This window comes from Ambystoma mexicanum, chromosome 2p (genome assembly GCF_040938575.1).
Source record: "Ambystoma mexicanum isolate Mex_15411 chromosome 2p, UKY_AmexF1_1, whole genome shotgun sequence".
Lineage (NCBI taxonomy): Eukaryota > Metazoa > Chordata > Amphibia > Caudata > Ambystomatidae > Ambystoma > Ambystoma mexicanum.
This window is the reverse complement of record NC_090923.1, coordinates 1,214,097,879-1,214,118,533: the sequence shown is the minus strand read 5'-3', so window position 1 is coordinate 1,214,118,533 and position 20,655 is coordinate 1,214,097,879.

The window sequence follows — 20,655 nt, the reverse complement described above, 5'->3', positions numbered from 1 at the left end:
AATGATAAATCTGATTTTGGCTATTGAGTGTGATTCCTTCAAAAAGTGCTGGGCTACCGGTGATCGGTCATTTTTAATCTAATGTTTGATTTATGTTCGGACCAACAAAATTTCGCTTTTCTCGTAGTCATTCCTATGTAAAAGATTCCGCAGGGGCATTTTATCCCATAGATGATATTTTTAGGATCGCAAGTTGATGTGTGTTGTAGTTCAATCTGATATCCTTTGTGGGTGATTGATGTATTCTCCCTTTATCAAGTTGTTACAGTTATTGCAATTGTTGCATGGGAGAGTTCCCTTGTGTTTTACATTTATGGTTCTTTTTCCTGAGAAATCTGCTCTGATTAGATTATCTCGTATTGATCGGCTTTTGCTATAAGCAAATAATGGCGGAGTTGGAAATAAATTTGCCAGGGTTGGATCTAATGTCAGAATTTTCCAGTGTTTTTCCACAATCCTCTTTATTTTCTTGCTCTGGTTTGAGTAAGTTGTCACATATACCAAATTGTCATTTTTGTTTCTTTTCTTTAGGGCTTAGAGCTTCTTGTCTTTGGATTTGTGCGGCTTTATTTGGACACTGTTCAACTGTCTGGCGATGGTATCCTCTTTCTTCAAATATTTTTGCTAAATCTTGAGTCTTGCTGATATAATCAGTGTCGTCAGAGGTAATCCTCCGTTATCTCAAAAATTGACTCAGGGGAATACTGCAAAAAAGGTGTTTTTGGGTGAAAACATCTAGCATGTAGAAGACTGTTTCTGTCTGTTTCCTTCGTAAAAATTGTTGTCTGTAGCTTACCTTCTTTCAGATACCCTCTTATATCTAGAAAATCAATTGATGACTTGCTCACTTTTGAGGTGAATTTTATTCTGGGAGCCAATGTGTCCATGAAGTTAAAAAATGCAGTGAGTTCTTCAAGGGTGCCGTCCCAAATAGATCATCTATGTACCTTACAAATAATTTGAGATGTTTAATCCATTTATTGTTGTTAATCACATTACGCTCTTCCAAATATGCCATATATGTGTTGAGATAAGTTGGGGCCATTGAGGCCCCCATTGAGGTGCCAGAAATTTGAACAAAATATCTTTCCTCAAACATAAAGAAATTGTTTTTTAGCACAATCTTTAATAGCTTCAAAATAAAAAGGCAATCTGCTTTTCCAGCTTCAGGTTCCTTAAGTGACAGCCATTCCATGGCTTCCAGACCTCCTTGTTGTGTGATATTTGTATAGAGCCTTGTCACGTCCATAGTGAATAGATAGTTGGTGTCTTTGTTGTATTGAATGTTATGTAATTTCACCAAAAATTAATTAGTGTCCTTAATGTATGTCGTAAATTTCCGTGTAAGCGGTTGGACTGCTCTGTCGATGTATTGAGCTAGTGGCTCTAGTAAACTGTTGGTTGCTGCTATGATCGGTCTTCCTGGTGGATTCTGTGGATTTTTATGGATTTTGGGCAATGTGTAAATAACTGGCATTAATGGGTGTGGATTTGTAAGGAATTGCTTTGTTCGATGATTTATGAAACCTTCCGTTTCTGTTTCTTCTAAAACCAATGTGATTAAACCTCGTACTGCTTCTGTTGGATTTGTGAAAGCTTCTAAATATGTGTCTTGGTCCTGTAGTTGATTTTCGATCTCCATTTTGTATTTCTCAGTGTCCATCAAGACCAGTGCTCTGCCTTTATCGTCTGGCTTTATTGTTATTTCTGGATTGCTCCAAAGACGGTCTACTACTTGTTGTACTCTGTGAGAGAAATTAGTTTGAGATTTTCTCCGAAAGTTGATTTTGGATAAATCATTCAGTACTTGTTTCTGGATTGAGTCTAGGATGGTATTTTGTATCTGCGGTATGAAGGTACTTGTTGATCTCATTTCTAAATATCTTAGTTCGGTTCTCTGTGTTTCTTCGATTTGATCTGACGCGAAAAATAATTTCAACTTCATTTTCTGAGATAGTTTAAAGAAACTAATTTTCTCTTTTAACAGGGAACTGTTGTATTGTGGTACAAAGCACACGCCTTTCTGTAATGTTAATTTCTCAAATTTCGTCAGAGTGTGTTTTGAGATATTAATCACTAAGTTTTCTTTGGACAAAGTGTCTCTTTCCAGGGTAGATTTTTTCTTTTTGCCTCTTCTTGTCACACTCGTTCTAAAAAAGACGCCGGGACTGATGGAATTGTGTTAGATGATGTTGCTACTTGTGAGTCTATGACAAGATTTACTGTTTGTTCAAGTACCCGTATGTCGATTTCTCCACTTGATACATCTGATGATGTATTATCCGGGTTAGGTGTTCTTTTGTTTCTTGGGTATGGAGGAACCCCTGTTTTGGATTGGTCTCTTTGGTGGTAGTATTCCTTCCAACTGTACACGATGTCCAACTTATGATCGAGAGTATCCCGCCTGAACTTGCAGATTTTTTTCGATTCTAGTTCTCTCTTGTATGTTTCGAATTTCTTTCTTCAAGTAACTGCGTAAGTTCCTCCTTAGTGATAAAGGATGCCAGTTGTGTTTTAATGGTTTCAAGTTCACTGTCAATTGATTCTAAAGATTTTGAGAGTTCTTCTATTGTAAGGGTGATCAGATCTAAAGAGCATTTGTTATGAACCTTTCTCCATTTTTTTACAAATTCCGGGTTGTCTTTGCACAATGTGGGTTCTAAGTCTATCCTTAGTCCTCTTGGAATGCGTGGAGCTCTGTAATATTGGGATAGAGTGGTAGAATGTAGTTTTTGGCTAATTTCTCTTCGAATAAGTCTTTCCAAATGTGTCACTAGTTCTTCGGGTTTGTTGTCAGTGCCGTGGTCATGGTCAGTTGCTTTGATTAAATTCAGAATCCTCAAGGCTTCTTCATCTGTGAAACCTAATGTTTCAGTTCTGTTATTCGTTAATGATTCCATTTTTGAAAATGACATTCCTGTGATTAGTACTTGATTATTGTAGAGTAAATAGAATCAATTGACAGTGAACTTTAAACCATTAAAACACAACTGGCGTCCTTTATCGCTAAGGAGGAACTTACGCAGTTACTTGAAGAAACAAATTCGAAATTGGACACATACAATAGAGAACTAGAATCTAAAAAAATCCACAAGTTCAGGCGGGATACTCTCGATTATAAGTTGGACATCGTGTACAGTTGGAAGGAATACTACCACCAAAGAGACCAATCCAAAACAGGGGGTCCCCCATACCCAAGAAACAAAAGAACACCTAACCCGGATAATACATAATCAGACGTATCAAGTGGAGCAACCGACATACGGGCACCTGAACAAACAGTAAATCTTGTCATAGACTCACAAGTAGCAACATCATCTAACACAATTCCATCAGTCCCAGCGTCTTTTTTGGAACGAGCGCGACAAGAAGAGGCAAAAAGAAAAAATCTACCCAGGAAAGAGACACTTTGTCCAAAGAAAACTTAGAGTGTGTTTTGAGATATTAATCACTAACGAAATTTGAGAAATTAACATTACAGAAAGGCGTGTCCTTTGTACCACAACACAACAGTTCCCTGTTAAAAGAGAAAATTAGTTTCTTTAAACTATCTCAGAAAATGAAGTAGAATTTTTTTTTCGCATCAGATCAAATCGAAGAAACACAGAGAACCGAACCAAGATATTTAGAAATGAGACCAACAAGTACCTTCATACCCCAGATACAAAGTACCATCCTAGACTCATTCCAGAAACAAGTACTTAATGATTTATCCAAAATCAACTTTCGGAGAAAATCACAAACCAATTTCTCTCACAGAGAACAACAAGTACTAGACCGTCTTTGGACCAATCCAGAAATAACAATAAAGCCAGCCGATAAAGGTGGAGCACTGGTCCTGATGGACACTGAGAAATACAAAATGGAGATCGAAAATCAACTACACGATCAAGACCCATATTTAGAAGTTTTCACAAATCCAACAGAAGCAGTACAAGGTTTAATCACACCGGTTTTTAGAAGAAGCAGAAACTGAAGGTTTCATAAATCATCGACCAAAACAATTCCTTACAAATCCACACCCATTAATGCCAGTTATTTACACATTGCCCAAAATCCATAAAAATCCACAGAATCCACCAGGAAGACCGATCATAGCGGCAACCAACAGTTTACTAGAGCCACTAGCTCAATACATCGACAGAGCAGTCCCACCGCTTACATGGAAATTTTCGACATACATTAACGACACTAATTAATTTTTGATGAAATTACATAACATTCAATATAACGAAGACACCAACTATCTATCCACTATGGACGTGACAAGCCTCTATACAAATATCACACATCAAGGAGGTCTTGAAGCCATGTATTGGCTGTTACTTAAGGAACCTGAAGCTTTTACAGCAGATAGCCTTTTTATTTTGAAACTATTCAAGATTGTGCTAAATAATAATTTCGTTATGTTTGAGGAAAGATATTTTGTTCTCATTTCTGGCACCTCAATGGGGGCCTCAATGGCCCCAACTTATCTCAACACATATATGGCATATTTGGAAGAGCGTAATGTGATTAACAACAATAAATGGATTAAACATCTCAAATTATTTGTAAGGTACATAGATGATCTATTTGGCATTTGGGACGGCACCCTTGAAGAACTCACTGCATTTTTTAACTTCATGGACAAATTGGTTCTCAGAATAAAATTCACCTTAAAAGTGAGCAAGTCATCAATTGACTTTCTAGATGTAAGAGGGTATCTGAAAGAAGGTAACCTACAGACAACAATTTTTACGAAGGAAACAGACAGAAACAGTCTTCTACATGCTAGAAGTTTTCACCCAAAAAACACCTTTTCCAGTATTCCCCTGAATCAATTTTTGAGATACCGTAGGATTATCTCTAATGACACTGATTATATCAGCAAGACTCAAGATTTAGCAAAATTATTTGAAGAAGAGGATACCATCACCAGACAGTTGAACAGTGTGCAAATAAAGCCACACAAATCCAAAGACCAGAAGCTCTAAGCCCTAAAGAAAAGAAGAAAACGGACAATTTGGTATATGTGACAACTTATTCAAACCAGAGCAAGAAAATAAAGAGTATTGTGGAAAAAAACTGGAAAATTCTGACATTAGATCCAACCCTGCAAAATGATTTCCAATTCCACCATTATTTGCTTATATCAAAAGCTGATCAATACGAGACAATCTAATCAGACCAGATTTCTCAGCAAAAAGAACCATGAATGTAAAACACAAGGGAACTCTCCCATGCAACAATTACAATAACTGTAAAACTTGATAAAGGGAGAATACATCAATCACCCACACAATGGATATCAGATTAAACTATGACACACATCAACTTGTGATACTAAAAATATCATCTATGGGATAAAATGCCCCTGCAGAATCTTTTACGTAGGAATGACCATGAGAAAAGCAAAAATTTGTTGGTCCGAACATAAATCAAACAGATTAAAAAATGACCGATCACCGGTAGCCCAGCACTTTTTGAAGGAATCACACTCAATAGCCCAAATCAGATTTATCATTTTGGAACATGTGACACTGTCAAGAAGAGGAGGAAATATGGCAAAGCTGTTGCTACGACGAGAATTATTTTGGATAGACCGATTAAACTCCATGTATCCGACAGGAATGAATGTTGATTGGGATATGAGTTGTCATCTCTAAATGGTCACCAGGTATACTTTCTGAAAACTGGTACTTGATAAATACCTGATCAACATTATTGCTAGCTGGCATCCGACACTCAAAATTACAATCAGATGAAAATATAAGAAACCCACACACCAAATGCGGTCTTTCGAACAATAGAACGAGATATGTATTAGAACACATTCTATCGCGAAATGAACGCCTTACTTAATGGACCCGTAATTGGATAATAATATCAAACTCCTAAATTAGAAATGTATGCCACCTAGATCAAAATAATCAAAGGATCAATGATTATACATTGTTATAAATCCGCGTGGACAGTAGATTAAGGAAATAGTTCAGCCACTGGACGAATACCATCAGGTATGACAACACTCCAAGATGGTGCCCGGAACAATCCGGAAATGCAATGTAGGCTGTATTACCCATGAATCACCACTGTTTCCCGGACAACGGCATCAGTAAGAGCAACACAGACAGCAAACACTCACGTCTGACTTGTAGAGTACATAAAAGATGTTACTTGGCTCTTTGTACAGGAGAAACGAATACTACGCGAAAGAAGAGAAAACAGCGCAACATCCACATTCAGAGCATTACTACGGACTCGAAGAAGACGATCAGCGAGGTTTACATACTTCATACGGAACTCAACAAGTAAGTCGACATAGAATGGATTGCTCGATCGCGGCATACTTCAAAAGAATGCTATTTGGATGATGACATTCAGAAAGCGCATTAAGTCAAAAACACTTTTTTAACCATTTTCACAGATGGGATATATAATGGAGCCAGCAAACAAAAATTATGCTAATTGAAATCAATCCCAGAGAGCACCAGATAACCATCTACGCATGCAAGTGAATATACACCATTGAGTCCAGAACCACCGCGAAGACGGTGAGTTGATAGAATCTATATGTTGTGAATTCAGATAAGATTCGGAGCCATCCACTAACCCAGCCTCATCATTACCGAAAAACGGTAAGCGCCGAAGCACCCGCGCTAAATCTATATTTAAATGCGCTTTTCATCCCGCATTTTGCTGTGTGTGTGCAGTCACTGATTCCAGCTAGTGATGTGCATTTCCATTCAGGCTGCATTTAAAAAAGCCTTTTGAGAGCCCTTGCCGCCATTCGTTTCCACGAGGCACTCAGCCATTCCAAGATGGCCTCCCTTTCCTGCCTGCAGCCCCATATGCCTATCTAGGCTACCAGCAGCCTCCCGATTGGCTACTGGGCCTATCTCCTCACCCATTGGCTACCGGCAGGCGAAGCCGGCCCACTCCCTCCAAGGACCATGGGAGACAAGGACTTCACCTGTTTCTGTGCCTGTTTATGCCTGAGTCTGCCATCTGCCATACCCCATGCCCGTCTCATTCCAGGTAACTTTTGACCAACACTACAGCACTACTCCCAGCTACCCCATTGCCTCCAGGACCATGTGTGTCTGTGACACCCCAGGAAATAGTATCTAAAAGTGCAAAATCCGTGTGCACCACTGGACTGTTATGTTAAAACTGCCACTTAAATACTAACAAACCAAAATGCTTTTCAGTTCGCTGCAAATGTCCGGTTTAATGCATATTAGTGACCTGCACACCAGATTCAGCCTGAATGCCCAAAATACAAGCCTGTTTGATTCTGCCTGAATGCGCTCACTACTGCCAGCATCCCAGACTTAGCTCACTAAAACTAGGTGCCTTCTGCTGCACCCATTTCAATCACTCTCAATTTATTAAATTGCCCCCTTAGCCAATGCATTCCAATATGTTTAGCTATCTTCGGGGCGGCGCCCTGTGTCCCAGCCTAATTGACATATCCTGAGCTTAGGTGCTACCTCACTGCATATTTGCCCAATTGTGCTATTTTGAACTTAGGTGCTATCCCACTGCATATTTGCCCAATTGTGCTATTTTGAACTTAGGTGCTATCCCACTGCATATTTGCCCAATTGTGCTATTTTGAACTTAGGTGCTATCCCACTGCATATTTGCCCAATTGTGCTATTTTGAACTTAGGTGCTATCCCACTGCATATTAGCCCGATTGTGCTATTTTGAACTTAGGTGCTATCCCACTGCATATTTGCCCGATTGTGCTATTTTGAACTTAGGTGCTATCCCACTGCATATTTGCCCAATTGTGCTATTTTGAACTTAGGTGCTATCCCACTGCATATTTGCCCAATTGTGCTACTTTGAACTTAGGTGCTATCCCACTGCATATTTGCCCAATTGTGCTATTTTGAACTTAGGTGCTATCCCACTGCATATTTGCCAAATTGTGCTACTTTGAACTTAGGTGCTACCCCACTGCATATTTGCCAAATTGTGCTATTTTGAACTTAGGTGGTACCCTTCTGTGCTGTGCCTGCTGACCTGTGCTATGCCTTACGGTCGTCAATAGGTGAAACCAGTTACTTCATGTCCCCCAAGGTAGACTCTTGCATTTAGGTGATACACTACCACAGTTAGCTTATCCATGTGTGTCTGTGACACCCCAGGAAATAGTATCTAAAAGTGCAAAATCCGTGTGCACCACTGGACTGTTATGTTAAAACTGCCACTTAAATACTAACAAACCAAAATGCTTTTCAGTTCGCTGCAAATGTCCGGTTTAATGCATATTAGTGACCTGCACACCAGATTCAGCCTGAATGCCCAAAATACAAGCCTGTTTGATTCTGCCTGAATGCGCTCACTACTGCCAGCATCCCAGACTTAGCTCACTAAAACTAGGTGCCTTCTGCTGCACCCATTTCAATCACTCTCAATTTATTAAATTGCCCCCTTAGCCAATGCATTCCAATATGTTTAGCTATCTTCGGCGCGGCGCCCTGTGTCCCAGCCTAATTGACATATCCTGAGCTTAGGTGCTACCCCACTGCATATTTGCCCAATTGTGCTATTTTGAACTTAGGTGCTATCCCACTGCATATTTGCCCAATTGTGCTATTTTGAACTTAGGTGCTATCCCACTGCATATTTGCCCGATTGTGCTATTTTGAACTCAGGTGCTATCCCACTGCATATTTGCCTGATTGTGCTATTTTGAACTTAGGTGCTATCCCACTGCATATTTGCCCAATTATGCTACTTTGAACTTAGGTGCTATCCCACTGCATATTTGCCCAATTGTGCTACTTTGAACTTAGGTGCTATCCCACTGCATATTTGCCCAATTGTGCTATTTTGAACTTAGGTGCTAACCCACTGCATATTTGCCCAATTGTGCTACTTTGAACTTAGGTGCTATCCCACTGCATATTTGCCCAATTGTGCTACTTTGAACTTAGGTGCTATCCCACTGCATATTTGCCAAATTGTGCTACTTTGAACTTAGGTGCTACCCCACTGCATTTTTGCCAAATTTGCTATTTTGAACTTAGGTGCTACCCCACTGCATATTTGCCAAATTGTGCTATTTTGAACGTAGGTGGTACCCTTCTGTGCTGTGCCTGCTGACCTGTGCTATGCCTTACGGTCGTCAATAGGTGAAACCAGTTACTTCATGTCCCCCAAGGTAGACTCTTGCGTTTAGGTGATACACTGCCACAGTTAGCTTATCTTTAACTACCTTGTCTGCCACTACCTGTACATGTACTGCCTATGATAGCTACAGTTAGCCTGCCCACTGAATGCTGAACTTAGCCTACCTATGATAATATGCTGTATTCAGCCCGTCTATGTTAGCTACATTTAGCCTGCCTATTGAAAGAGGTACTTGTCAACTGTACTGCCGATTGTACTCTAGTCAATTGCCACCATCCCAAACTTAGTCGCCATCTACTATACCTGAGTTAACTGCCTCATCCGCACAGACCCTAACCCTGATCAGGCCAGACTACACAGCCTACTCTAGTTCATTCTGCCACCCTCCACGGTGACGTCACAAGATGCAAACCTTACAAGCCACATTAGCCCTTCTCACTTTAACAATATTCCTAGTCCACATACCCAGACTCACTCCCACCATTGAATACACTACCCCCCAACGCTCAGCTCACTTCTCGGCCATGACACAGACTCTACCTCAACCATTATTAAGTTGGAATGACCTAACTGAAGAACCTCAACAACTTAGAACCTTTGAATCTAAACCATGCAATACCATATCTAGAAATGCTAGACTCCGAGCCAGACTTGCAAAACTATATGAACCACGCGCCACAACACTGACCACATCTAACCGTAGCAAACCCTCACATAATAGGGGCATAGAAAAACCACACAGCCTACACCCAAAGACACAAAATACATGTAAGCACACTCCTGCCACAACCGAGGAAAAGACATGCACACCCCCATCCACCAGCCCACTTCTAAAAGGTGCACTAGTTAATGCTAGGTCCTTGATTGCTCATGCCATTGAGATTGCTGATCTTATCCAGACCGAAAATTTTGACTTCCTGGTCATCACGGAATCCTGGCTACATGCCGCCGCAGGACCAGCCATTATGCTAGAAACCCCCAACGACTACACCATCTTGGTATCACCTACACTAATTATGCAGATGATACCAAGATTCTCCTACCACTTACCGGTGATTACGACAAGGATTTGGCATTGGTGAACAGAGTGTATCTCATCATCCAGGCATGGATGGCCACACACGGTCTATGCCTGAATGATGACAAAACTGAAATCATCATCCTGGGCACACCACCCACCCTAAAAAAACTGGGCCGCAACTACTCCTCCTTCAATATCGACAACAACCAAATCACAACCGCCCATGCGGTTAAAACTCTGGGTTTCTACCTGGACTCCACCCTTTCTTTCAACAAGCAGGTCAATGCGATGGCTTCAGCAACTGCCTATACCTGCAAATTGATAAGAGCAGGCAAACCCTTCCTATCAAACGATAGCTGCATCACACTCGCTAGAGCGCTCGTGTTATCAAAACTGGACTACTGCAATTCGCTCTATATTGGGGCTAACAAGGAAGTCATCAAAAGAATTCAAATTCTGCAAAACAACGCGCTTAGAGCAGCACTTTGCATTCCCAGGAGAGCCCAGATCTCCGCACTCAGACGAGCTAACAACTGGCTCTCTACTCAGGAGAAAATCCAACTAAAAGTTGCCTCTTTGGTCCACAAATGCCTTAACAACGCCGCACCGCAGTACCTCTCTGCCAGATTCACCAAACTAAAACCAACACGACTTACTAGATCTGCTAACTCCAATAACCTATCCATACCTAGAGTCAAACTGACTAAAGTCGGCGGCTGCAGCTTTCAGGTGAAAGCAGCTCAACTCTGGAACGCCCTACCATCCACCTTGAAGACTGACCAACCCTACCCCACCTTCCGACACAACCTTATAACGTGGATCAAAAATGCAGATACACTTTAGATCATCTACTGCCTGAACATATTCAAGCCTAGGAATCTCTGCCTAGGACCGTAAACACATGCTTTTACACTCCACATGCTGTATATTCCTGTATATTTTGTGTATACTCCTGTATATTTTGTTGTATATTATTCTTGTTGATCTATTTTTGCTATTTTTGCCATGTGATCTTGTAACAAAGTTTTGAGCTGTCGTATAAAATGAGCCCGGTAATAAAACAAACAAACAAACAATTACCGTGGAGTGGGACCCAGCTCTTCCGGTTGAGCGACTGAGTCCCACTCGCAGTTTTACAAAACTGAAGCCATTCCAAATGTGAGTTAAACATGTATTTTTTAACTAAGTGTCAACACAATACAGTGTTGAACTCCAGATTACCCAATAGGTTGTCACTCTCTATCAAATCTTTTCCAGTAAATAGACACAGAAAGGACACAGGTCAGTCCTTTGTTTTTCAAAATCGAATCAGCTACCAAAACAACAAGATTGAAACAAAATCAAAACTGATATCGATTTATTTTGTTTATTTACAGAATTTAAATTGGAAAAGTGTACCTGATGAAGGGCTAGTCCCGAAACGCGTTGTACAAATTTACGATTCCAAAATTGAGAGACATTGGTTTACATTGAAAATGAAAGGAATGTTTGGTTTTTTATGTACAAAAAATAACAATAAAAGGCTGAAATTGTCTACATGTAAAGCATTAAATGGAATTATGTTCTCTTGAAAATTCATTTTGTAACACTTTGGCTTTAATTACAAATGCGCATGTTTTTGAAATATATATCCATACTTACCTAAATGAGTCCATTGTGGCATCTTTAATCAAATTAACACTATATGTCAGGCTCCAACCTTCAAGCGCAGGAGTGGCACGAACCAACCACCCCCTCCGCGGTCCGAGTGCCTGCAAGTCACAGCTTACACAGGCCTCCGAGACCCCGGCGGGGAAAGAGGGTTAGGGAATCGATGGTTGGACAGGAACTGGTTTTCAGGATAACCGGGACAAGGTTTAGGAGAGGGAAGGTGGACAGGACTGGGGGTGATAGGGTAAATACAAACTAACAATTAAACATGCATACCAAACCTGCATATACATCACATGCCCACATTACAGACTGTCATCAATGAGGCAGTTAGAGCAAAAGGACTTATCTCTGTTTTTGAGTGCTGGCCTCCTGCCTGCGCACTCTCAGGTCCGGTCTCCGGAGCAGATAAATGCTGCAAAGAGAGTTGAGTTACTACCTTGTGAGTGTTTCCTCACACACACAGCAGATGCATCAGTGGGTAAACGACATTCCTTCATGCACCCCCCACGTTCTATCTCGTATGCCCCCTTGAGTGGGTTTCACCCTGATATGCGGTTAGGCCGCACGTGGCCCCGCAGTTCTCGCTGATCCATGTGTTAATATGCACACGTAGATTAGAATAAACGTGCCGCTAGCCGCAAGTGGCGCAGTGCGACTTCTGTACAAGCCACGCCGCTGTGCTCCCAATTGCGGTTCGCTTAGCTAATGCACATGGCTAATTATGCATGCAAATAATATGCACTGCTCGTGGGATCGCTGCGCTTCGGTGCGAGTCTTGCGCGGGTCTTAGCTTTGGATTTATGCTGGACTTATCTTTTGCCGAACAAGGGGACTGATGAGTCTGGGCGGTGCCCCCTTGCGTGTGCCCCGCTTCGCGTGAGAGATTCCTGACTGTTCGCCCCTGAATGCGGCTTTGCTGCTCAAGCGCGATTTTCCCAGCATGTGCTGTAGCTGCTCCCCTGCGCTTGCTGTACTTATCTCAGGCGTGTGAGGGGCCTGGGTGATGGCTGGCTGGGGCGTGGCCCCTCGTGTGTGTCCCCTTCCTCGGAGCTGCAATAAACACGTCCTCTTCATTCAGGAGTTCAAGCACAAGCCCCGTGCTAACATGCGCGCGCGAATGCGCGGATGTGCTCCACCCAACGTGGGTGGGGTTTTGTAGTTTCTGGCCCGGGGCCTGCTGGGAGTTGGAGTTTGTAGGCCTTTGTTCCTGCAAAGAGGGCACAGAAGCCTTCGATAAGGCAATATCCGTTTGCGCTGGAGTTTTTTGTGTTTGTCCATGTGTGGACCACATCCACAACTCACTCCAGGCTCCCCTTTACATAATCCCAAGGCCTGCACCTTGACAGTACTCCCCCCAGCACAGAAGGCTCTGGGTTTGGGTTTCCCTGGGTAATCTCGATGAAACGCTCTAATCAACCTGGGCGCATGCACATTGCAGGCTGGCTCCCAAGACCGGTCCTCCGGGCCATATCCCACCCAATCAATAAAGTAGTACAAACCATTTTTCCGATGCTGAGAATTCAGAATTGCTCTAACCTCATATTCAGGGTGTCCCTGGACTAATATTGGAGGTGGTTTCTTAGTAGGGACAGTGGAGGGTGCAGGTTTCAACAGGGATACATGAAAGGTGGAGTGGATCTTCATTTGTTTTGGCAAGGCCAGCTTTACTGCCACCGGATTAATTACTGCAGAGATGGTAAAGGGACCCAGATATCGCGGTTGCAACTTACGTGGGCCGGACATTTTAATATTGCGTGTGGATAGCCAAACGCAGTCCCCTTGTTTATATGGAGGGCTTTGTCTCCTTTTCAAATCGGCGTAATGTTTGTATGATTGTTTTGCACCATCTACATTTTTTTGTATACTAGACCAGATTTGTTGTGCATAAACATGATGCCCCCTGAGTGTGGGTATATCCTCCAGGGATGGGCTGGGAACTGTGGGCAAAGCCCTAGGGTGGAAACCATAAACCCCGAAGAATGGGGTATGCTTTGTGGAACTATGGAGAGCATTGTTGTACGCAATTTCTGCCAACCACACATACTGAACCCACGATGTTTCAGTGTCTGCAATGTAGCAGCGTAAGTACTGCTCCAGGCCCTGATTTAATCTCTCGGTTTGTCCATCGGTTTCTGGATGGTATCCCGAGGACAAACTTACTTCCATACCGATTAACTGGCAAAAGGCGCGCCAGAAGCGGGAGGTGAACTGTGGACCACGATCAGTAATTACTCGTGTTGGAAGTCCATGCAGTCGCACTACGTTTTGTAAGAATAGTTCCGCCAATTCCCCAGCTGTGGGTACCCCTTTACATGGAATAAAAATGACCCATTTTTGTGAGTGAATCAACCACTACCAAAATGGAAGTGTATTTTTGGACAGGTGGCAAGTCCACAATTAAGTCCATGGTAACAGTGTGCCATGGGGTGGGGGGAGTTGGCAAGGGTTGTAGTAATCCCGCCGGTTTTTGATGGCTGGACTTCTGTCTTCCACAAACGTCGCATTCTGTCACATATTTGCGCATATCCGGTAGCTGTGTAGGCCACCAAAAATGCCGAGCAACGTTCTGCTGGGTTTTGGCTACACCTGGATGACCTGCGGTAGTGGCATCATGGCACCATTGCATAACCTCTTTTCTGAGCTCTTCTGTGGGCAGGTACAATGCTTTAGCATAGTAGGGAAGTCCATTTACCAGAGAATGATGTGAACCATTCCCACACCAGTCTTGCAACTCTTGTGTAGTCATGGCTGTTTGCACATCTTCGAATATGTTAGGCCGTCCGACTACCCCGATAATTCGCAGAGGAGGCACAATAGGCCGATTTTCCATACATTCCTTATCGTCCGAATCCGGGTATCGCGACAAGATATCCGCTTTTTTGTTGTCAGTTCCAGGCCGATAAGTAATCAGAAAATCATAATCCGCGAAGAATAATGCCCAACGTAGTTGGCGTGGACTAAGTGTCTTAGCTGTTTTAATGAACTGTAGGTTCCGATGATCGGTAATCACAGTCACGGTATGATGAGCCCCCATGAGGTAATGTCTCCATTCCTCAAAGGCCGCCTTGACTGCTAGCAATTCCTGATCAGCTATGGTATAATTAGCTTCGGCAGGGAGTAATTTGCGGGAATAGTAGGCAACAGGATGGAGCATTCCCGTCTGCACTTCCCGTTGCGAAAGAACTGCACCGATGGCGTAGCTGGAGGCATCTGTCTCGACCACGAAGGGCTGAGCTAGATCGGGATGCTTTAGCACCGGGGCAGACGTGAAAGCCTTTTTCAACTGTTGAAAGCCTAGTTCTGCGGCTTCGTTCCACACATAAGAACGTCCTTTTTTTAGCAAGGAGGTAATGGGGGTCACCAATTCCGAGAAATTTCGGATAAACCGTCGGTAGAAGTTAGCGAAGCCTAGGAAGGATTGCACTTCCTTCACCGATTTTGGTGCTGGCCAGTCTAAGATTGCTTGCACTTTTCGTTGATCCATTTGTACCCCAGACGGGGTCAAAAAATACCCCAGAAATTCCACCCTAGAAGAGTGAAATTCACACTTCTCCAGTTTAGCGAACAAACCATGTTCTCGTAAACGTTGGAGTACTGCCTTGACATGTTTGACATGTTCGTCTTTGTCTTGTGAGTAAATTAAGATGTCATCGATGTATACCACTGCAAAGATATCTAGAAATTCACGTAGCACTTCATCCAGGAAATGCTGGAAGGCAGCTGGGGCGTTGCACAGACCGAACGCCATCACCTGATACTCGTACAGGCCAAACTTAGTCCGGAACGCTGTTTTCCATTCATCCCCAGCCCGCACTCGTACCAGGTGATATGCCCCTCGAAGGTCTAGCTTAGTGTATATGGTCGCCTTCCGCACTTGATCCAGTAAGACCGGAATTAACGGTAATGGATACTGATTTTTAATGGTGATACGATTTATTCCGCGATAATCGATGCATGTTCTTAAGTCTCCGGTCTTTTTCGGTATGAAGAATAATGGCGAGGAAACTGGAGAATTAGGGTGTCTAATAAACCCACTTCGTAGGTTAGTGTCTATGTATTCTTTTAGATGTTTCGTCTCATCTTCCGTGAGCGCATACACCCTACTGCAGGGTAAGACTGCTCCTGGCTCTAGGTCAATTCGGCAATCAAATGGCCGATGAGGTGACAGGGTTTCAGCCGCTTGTTTGTTAAACACATCGGTATATTCCGCGTACTCGGCAGGTAAGGCACTCATGTCTGAGGGTTCGAATGTGGCTATACATGGTTTCTTTTCGGCTTGTAAGCACTGTGCGAGGCAGAATTCGGATGAAAAGCTCACCTTGTTTTCTGACCACACTATCTTGGGATTGTGTTTGTAAAACCAAGGAAGGCCCAAAATAATCCCGAATTGTGGTGCTGCAATTAAATCGAATTGGATGTCTTCCAAATGATTTTGCTGACAACGTAGGGTTACCACTTGTGTGCTTTGGATGACAGGTCCAGAACATAATACAGTACCATCGACCGTCCTGACGGATTCCGGAGTAGATTTACTACACAAAGGTAGCCCCAGCTTGTTAGCATACGCGACATCAACGAAATTGCCGGTGGCTCCTGAATCCAAAAACAATGTAACCGTAACCTCCTGGTGCAGGAAACCTAACACCCCAGACAACGTGACATGCGGAGCATAATTGCTGAAACCAACTGCTGGGGCAATCTCCACGACCTGGCTCGACTGTACCACCCCTACTACTGCCGAGCCAAGGCGTTTCCCTGCGGCTTAGGTTTATTAGGGCACTCTTTTACAAAGTTCCCCGAGATACCACAGTACAGACATAGTCCTTCCTTGCGTCTACGCTCCCTCTCCTGTTTAGTGAGAGGACCACGAACAGCTCCTATCTGCATTGGCTCGTCTCCTGTCACTCTCTCCACAGATGATGTGGGAGGACGGGAAGTCCCAAAACGGTCCAACCTAGCTATGGGACGCGGGTCCCCTCGCTTCTTGTCTCCGCGACGTTCAGCTTGCCTATGATCCAGTCTTAATGCTAGGTCAATCATTGACGGACAATCCTGGGGCTGTGGATCTACCTGGGCTATGAGATCTTTTAATTCATCACGTAACCCTAGGTAAAAGAGAGACATTTGCTTTTCTCTTGGCCACTCAGCTTCAGCGACCAACCTATTAAACTGTGTGACATATGTCACCAGTTACTTGCTACCTTGACGTAAGGTGAGCAATTCCCTGTCCCTACACGTGGCGGCTGCCTTCCGGTTGAAGATCTTGCCGAATTCCAGCTGGAATTCATCCCAATCGTACAACACTCCATCATCCCTATGCACCAAAGGGTTTGCCCAAGCTGCAGCGTCCCCAGTTAGATAAGAAATTACGAAAGTGGTCCGGGCTTGGATGGTCCGAAAGGCTGCTGGTTTCGTAAGGAAGTGCAGCTGGCATTGGGTCATGAAGGTCTGGTATTTCTGGGGGTCTCCCGCATACCTCTCAGGTGGAGCTAAGGGTACTACAGGTTCAGTAGTAACCTGGACTTGTACGGGCGTAGGGCGCGTAGACTCTGTAGGGAGGAGGGCTGCTTGTGCAGCTAAACTGCGCACTTGCGTAGCTAACACAGCGTAATCCTGTCTGGTGGCAGCAAGCTCAGCCTGGAGGCCCTGCAAAACCTTGGTAAGCTCCTCCATGACAGGCTGGTTCGCACCACTCGGTCGCCTGTTACACTTGGGCTTGTGCTTCTGTCAGGCTCCAACCTTCAAGCGCAGGAGTGGCACGAACCAACCACCCCCTCCGCGGTCCGAGTGCCTGCAAGTCACAGCTTACACAGGCCTCCGAGACCCCGGCGGGGAAAGAGGGTTAGGGAATCGATGGTTGGACAGGAACTGGTTTTCAGGATAACCGGGACAAGGTTTAGGAGAGGGAAGGTGGACAGGACTGGGGGTGATAGGGTAAATACAAACTAACAATTAAACATGCATACCAAACCTGCATATACATTACATGCCCACATTACAGACTGTCATCAATGAGGCAGTTAAAGCAAAAGGACTTATCTCTGTTTTTGAGTGCTGGCCTCCTGCCTGCGCACTCTCAGGTCCGGTCTCCGGAGCAGATAAATGCTGCAAAGAGAGTTGAGTTACTACCTTGTGAGTGTTTCCTCACACACACAGCAGATGCATCAGTGGGTAAACGACATTCCTTCATGCACCCCCCACGTTCTAACTCGTATGCCCCCTTGAGTGGGTTTCACCCTGATATGCGGTTAGGCCGCACGTGGCCCCGCAGTTCTCGCTGATCCATGTGTTAATATGCACACGTAGATTAGAATAAACGTGCCGCTAGCCGCAAGTGGCGCAGTGCGACTTCTGTACAAGCCACGCCGCTGTGCTCCCAATTGCGGTTCCCTTAGCTAATGCACATGGCTAATTATGCATGCAAATAATATGCACTGCTCGTGGGATCGCTGCGCTTCAGTGCGAGTCTTGCGCGGGTCTTAGCTTTGGATTTATGCTGGACTTATCTTTTGCCGAACAAGGGGACTGATGAGTCTGGGCGGTGCCCCCTTGCGTGTGCCCCGCTTCGCGTGAGAGATTCCGGACTGTTCGCCCCTGAACGCGGCTTTGCTGCTCAAGCGCGATTTTCCCAGCATGTGCTGTAGCTGCTCCCCTGCGCTTGCTGTACTTATCTCAGGCGTGTGAGGGGCCCGGGTGACGGCTGGCTGGGGCGTGGCCCCTCACGTGTGTCCCCTTCCTCGGAGCTGCAATAAACACGTCCTCTTCATTCGGGAGTTCAAGCACAAGCCCCGTGCTAACATGCGCGCGCGCATGCGCGGATGTGCTCCACCCGACGTGGGTGGGGTTTTGTAGTTTCTGGCCCGGGGCCTGCTGGGAGTTGGAGTTTGTAGGCCTTTGTTCCTGCAAAGAGGGCACAGAAGCCTTCGATAAGGCAATATCCGTTTGCGCTGGAGTTTTTTGTGTTTGTCCATGTGTGGACCACGTCCACAACTCACTCCAGGCTCCCCTTTACATAATCCCAAGGCCTGCACCTTGACACTATATCTGTACTGTGGAGAATTATTCAATAGTTACGACTGACGATAGTCAGACAAAAGTGTGCCCTGTGTTAGCCCACCTCTCCTTGTGGTGGACCATTTTGCTTTTCATATGCTTTGTTGGGTGTCCTGACCCACGTTTGAGCTATCATGCTGCAACATTTGGTGCTGTGGGCTTAGAAAATCCAAGATGGCCAAAAAGCCCACATGTGCGCCCGAATCCAGGAGAACCACGCAGTTTGCGCACACCAAAATGGTTGCCTAACCTGCCACCCACCAGTGCGAGCATGAGTGGAATGGGTGCCAAAGGAAAAACACCAGTGCCATGTGTTGAACCTGGAGAATATACTTCCATGTAATATCTCTTGTTTGAAATGCTTGAATCCAAGGCAGATCCCAAAAATGGCTGCAATACTGGTGCTCACCACTATCAGAAAGCCGGCGTTTTAAAACAACACCAGACATTCGTGTAAAACTGAATAAATGAACCCAAAGCAGGCCAAAGAAAGACTTACTGAGAGGTGGATACAATGTAAAGTTATATTCTGAAGTGACTTGAAGGTTTATAACAAGACTGGCTGAGCTCTGCAGGTCTGCAGCGGCTTAAACTGAAACTGGATTTAAAATTACCAAAAATTGAAATGTGTAAATAAACTGAGGGACAGACTTGTGACTGCCACATAGTTTGTCACTGTTAAAATGTCATAGTTTTGAACTTAGAATAAGCATTCTAGCTGCATGTGTAAAACTTGTTAGTTTTATTTGAATGCAGAAAACTGGGTAACTAAAAGTGACATTAGCTGGGGCCTGGCTTAAGGAACTGGATTCTGCCTGACAACTTCCCCCCAATTGGAGTGAAACTGGATCCACAGCAGTTCTCAGGCCTGGCTGCATTCTGAGGGGAGGTTACTCCTCTCTGATTGAATTACCAAGGGACTGCTAGAGATTAAACAAAGGACCCAGGCAGAGGGTTTATTGGGGGGAGGTCATAAATGGCTTCCTCTTGAACAAAGCCCTTCCAGGGCCCAGGCAGATGGTTTATTGGGGGGGCCGTAAAATAGCTTCCTCTTGGCAGAAGCTGGGAGGGGCAGGGTCTCTGAGCTTGGCAGAAACTGGATAAACTGGTTTCTACACCATGTGACCTGGGAAGACACACCCCTGTTGGCCAGAATATGATTTTAAGAAAGATGTATAACTCATGGTGCGGACTTGTCAAAATTATCTAAATGATACCATCATTCTTGTGATTTTTCTGCCCACATTTTAAGAGGTTTTAGGACCTGGTGGTATGATCTGGGGGGTTGCTAGCGGAAAATAGGGTTTCACTCCAAATGTATGCATGTTAAAAATCTGACACTTCCTTATATAAATGCATACATGCCCTGCGCACATTTGTATAAATTTTAATGACAAACCAATGTTGCATAGCCCACTAAAATCAAAAATATGTTGCCATTTTTGAATGCAAGCCTCCAGGAAGAGCAGAGTTTGAACAGAGTATACCTCATGTGATATGTGATGGGTGCATGTAATTTTAAACAACTGTGTATCTGTGCAATATGTATTTGAATCAAATATAGATTTGTGGGCAAACTGACCAGGGGAGGATCCTCTGACCCATAAAACCTACAGCATCACTCTGACTCACATTTCCTTCCCCCAATCATGGGAGAGGGGAGAATTGGGCCAATGACAAGTAGAGAGGGGGAGGCTTAGCTAGGCCCAGGCACACACCCATTTTCAAAACACATAAAAAGAGACTGCTGGGACAGGTAGAGACATTCAAATCCAGTTGCTGCAACGCGCTCTGCCGGAC